The sequence below is a fragment of the Orcinus orca genome, chromosome 15 (assembly GCF_937001465.1).
Source record: "Orcinus orca chromosome 15, mOrcOrc1.1, whole genome shotgun sequence".
Classification (NCBI taxonomy): domain Eukaryota; kingdom Metazoa; phylum Chordata; class Mammalia; order Artiodactyla; family Delphinidae; genus Orcinus; species Orcinus orca.
In genome coordinates, this window is record NC_064573.1 from 690,567 (window position 1) to 694,648 (window position 4,082).

The window sequence follows — 4,082 nt, forward strand, 5'->3', positions numbered from 1 at the left end:
GCTGTTGGGCGGCTGCCCCACTTGGAGCACCCCTGACCCCCACTTTGTGTCGCATCCCGCCAGCGCCTCTCCATCCCCCGGCCGGAGCGGACCCGGCCCCTCTAGGGGTTTTCTGCCAGTTTCTAGGTTTTCTCCCTGGTCTCAGCGTCCCGGGCGCCCTGCTCTAGTCCACACTCCTGCTGCAGCAATACGGAGACCGTCCCATCTATTTTCTCCCCGCAAGTGTGTATCGAGCGCCTACCGGGCCGGCAGCAGCCTCGGTACATACCGCAGGCCCGGCGTCTGGCCTGGCCCCTCCCCCAACGAGCCTGGCGGCCCATGGCTAAGTCGGAAGCAAAATGACTTTAATGACTTTAGGCAGAAAGAGATTGAAAACAGAATCACCAGGGATGCCCCAGGGATGCCCACCTGGGCAAGGTGCAGCCGGGACCCTCAGCCAGAGCTGTGCCCACCTCACGACCCCACAACCAGACGCCAGCAGCCCCGCCAGACCTGGGAAGACTGCCCCGCGCTGCTGCTCCGAGGCCGTTCTCGAAGCCTCCAGAGACCAGGCTCACATGTGGCCCAGCTGTGCACGCACAGATGAGGGCACCCAGGGAAGAGGCCGGGGTCCCAGGCTGAGTTTCTGCTTCATTCTCACCCCGCTTCAGACACTGTGCTCTCCAGCCATGGAGGGTCTCGTTATTTCTAGAAGAAGCCCGATGCTTAATCACTTGGTACTTTCACATGTCATGCTGGGGAATGCTTCTCCCGCTGCAAACTCCTCAACATCCTTCAAAGCCCCACCCTGCATGACTGGGCCTCACCACCCCTGGAGTGAGCCCGCAGGCCAACATTCCGTGGACAGAAGGGGAGCGTGTGGCCAGGAGTGTGGACCAATGCGCTCAGCGCCAGGCCTCCCCGCGGTCCCGTAGGGACGCTGGAGTTGACCAGACTTGGGATGTGGAAAGGGGAGGGGCAGGCGGGGGCTTGTCCAGGCCGCGTGCACGGGTGCTCGCCCCTCCGCTGCAGGCTGGTCTGGGAGTCCTCGGTTGTCACTTTCCCTGGACGTTCCGGGTCCCGCCCTCTCCCACTCTCTGTCTGGCCGCCTCTCAGCTCACGGGAGAACCTGCCCTTGGCAATCCTTTGGGCGGGCAGGCTGCCCAGTAGGCCGTCTGGGGGAGTCCCCTCCTGCCCGGCCTTGGGGGCTGGGCCCCTCGGTGACGAGACCCCCTCCCCGGCCACAGGGGCGTCCAGGGAAGCTGGATTCCAGGACGCAGTGGTGGGGTCGCGGCCGCTGAGAGCGCCCGCCAGCTGGCGGTGCTGCTGGCGCCCACATCCCCCCAGCCGGCCTCCAGCTCACCAAATACCTGGGCTTACAGTGACTGCCTTTCCCCCTCCTGGCAGCGGCCGGGGCCCAGGGGCGGCTTTGTTGGGCGCTGTCTCTCCGAGCTGTGTGAACACAGCAGTGGAAGAAGGCTGACTCGCAGGCTTGGATTATCACCCTCTTCTCGTTTCAGTTTATGTGACTGAATGGCTTGCAGCTGCTTCAAAGGGGTGTCCTCACCCCCCCACCTGCCGCCGCATCACTTTATTCACCGTCCGCAGTGGGGGAGAGGCCCGGCCCGCGCAGCTGGAGCGAATTAAAACCCACCTATTCAGGCCTGGCATCTGTGAGCCACGCATACCCACCGCACACACAGACTTACACAGCTTGGCAAAAATGGCCTTTTCATGGCAAGGCAGGACGGAAACCACAGCCGCGTGTAAAAGGCCTCCCAGTCTAGGTCCGGGATCCTCAGATCCCACCTGCGAACAAGGAGCGCTGTGTTCCCGCGACCTCGCTCCCTCGAGAGCCCCGGTGCCCACATTCGACAGATGTGCCGCTGCGTGTTTCTCCCCATCTGCGAAGGGCGCGCCCCAGTTTGTCACATTCTTACGCTTTTCCACTCCCGTTCATTTGAGCCCTTTCACCCAAATTGTTCCACGCGAAGGGCGCTTTCCCCCGGAGCCTCCCCAAAGGGCTCCTGGCAGACGTTGCCCCCTGGACGGCGTCGGGAAGAACAGAGCCGCAGCAGGGCAGCTAGCTTCTCCGGGAGTCAGGATGCTCTCAGCACGTCCACACCCGCGGAAGAGGCCAGGAGGGAACTGCCGCGGGGGCGGCTCAAGCAAACCATTTCGATTCGATGTGACGGAAGGCCCGGCGCAAGTTTGCTAGGATTTGCTCTCCGGGATCTGAGAAGGATGTTCCTTTTTTTTTGTTTTTTTTAAGCTTTTTGCATTATCATTATCTCTCAGCCAGCACTGAGGTGCCTGGAACGCATAAAAGAGTATTTTCCAAACTGAAAATATGAAATAGAAGCACCGATAAAAACAACAAAAGCAGATCCCAGACTTACGACCATGTCTTCACCGCCCTCTCCCTCCCTCTCTTCCTCCCCTTCTCTCTCTCTCCCTCTCCCTCTCTCTCTCATATTTCTTTCTGCCAGTTAACTCGGGACACCTGAAAACAAGTGACGTCAGAGACAAGGGATGGGCTCACCCCACGTGCCGGGCGCCTCGGTGCCCTCCTGCTGCAGCCCCCGTGCAGCCTCGGGCGGCCGGGCCGGGCGGGGCTCCACCCTCGCCTTTTGAACAGCTGTCTGGCAGCTCTGAGTGAAGGTCGATCTGGGGGTGAACTGCAGAATGCAGGGCGAGTGGTTAAGAAGCGGGGTCTCCACCGTCTTTGCACTTCTGAGTGCGGTTTCCCAGCTGCTCCCAAGGGCTGCCCGGTCGCGGCCGACTCTAGCCTGTGCCCTTTGGATTCCTCCAGAAGGTGCTCCCTTCTCGGCCTCTGGGCCCCGTCCCCGCAGGCCCTGCCCTCCGCGGGTCAGCAGCGTCCCCGCGGCCACCTCGCCGCCCGCCGGGCACAGGCCTGTGCAGGGCCAGCCTCGCCGCCGGCGCGTGGACCCGGGCCCGAGAACAGGAGGCCTGAGTCACGCCCTCCGGCGCTCGCACCCAGGCCTCTGGGCCCCGTGGCCGCGTCCGGGCCGGGAGTCCTCCGGGGCCCACGCGGCATTTGGCCACCCCTCGCTCTTCCCTCGTCGGCGGGGGCTGTTTGTTTTGGGGGCCAAAGGCAGACAGAGGGGTGAGGAACTCCCCACAGTGGCCGTTTGCGCCATTTAAAAATACTTCTTGACCTAACAGACATCAAGAACTTCACTTCACAGTGTTCTGCACAAGCGGTCTGCAGGGTAGAGCCCTTCCCTGTGAGAAATCAGGACAGAGCTATGCTGTCGGACGTACCATGCCTCCCAGGTAAACACGGAGTCGCTTTTGCTTTAACATTTTAAGTGAAGCCATTAGGTCTGCAATTTAGTTTAATTGTTTGCCCTATTTTGAAATCCTAACCATTTAGGGTTAAAGCTTTCCGTTTCCTGTCCACCCAGGAATCCGGCAGCTCAGCCCGGGTGGCTGGAGAGCTCTGCTGCCCGGAGAGCAGAAGGCAGAGGCTCCTTCTCGAGGCAGGCCGGTGGGGCAGAGCGTTATAGGGCGGGGACCCGTCACCCGGGCCCCTCCCGAGGGCAGCCGTCCCCCGGCACCAGCCCGGTCTTCGGGGAGCTCCGGCCTCAAGGTCAGCAGGGAGTGGGCTCGGCGGAAGGGCCCGCTGTGTGGAGCCTGTGCCCTGCAGGGCGGGGGGGTCCCACCCGGCCCTCCCACACAGGGAGGCCTGGGCGCTGGTGCACCCCTGTGCGATGTTCATTTCTCTCCTTGGTGCGCAGCGAGGCCCCCTGGCTTCGGCCCCTCTCTGTTGTTGATCACCGCACTGGTTACTTTTACTAAAGTTAACAAATTCCTTTAAATGTAGGCGTATTCTTATATTTGCAGGGCAACAAGGGAACAGCATCACACCCCGCCTCTCGCCCCCCAAAGGCCCCCATTCCATTTCTTTCCACTTGCTTTTCATTTCTACCTCCAATTTTTGAAAAACGTGTTTCACTGCCAATTTAAGATTTTTCAGACTTAGGTGTCATCCGCTGACGTCCTACTATGGAAGGTGAAGGTTCGGGGCGTTGAACCCTCACCTCTGAGGCCTCACACACGCCCTCCCTGCCTCCTCGCAC

The 4,082-nt window shown here is 61.3% G+C and overlaps 1 long non-coding RNA gene across 1 annotated transcript; it reads right to left on the reverse strand.

Annotated features, from left to right (window-relative positions):
• Positions 1-323: 323 nt before the first annotated feature.
• On the reverse strand, positions 324-2,791 carry LOC117196673 (uncharacterized). The gene is made up of 2 exons (XR_004476959.2): positions 2,522-2,791; positions 324-2,321 (listed from the first exon to the last, which is right to left on the reverse strand). It is a non-coding gene; the product is annotated as an uncharacterized LOC117196673 (long non-coding RNA).
• Positions 2,792-4,082: the final 1,291 nt, after the last annotated feature.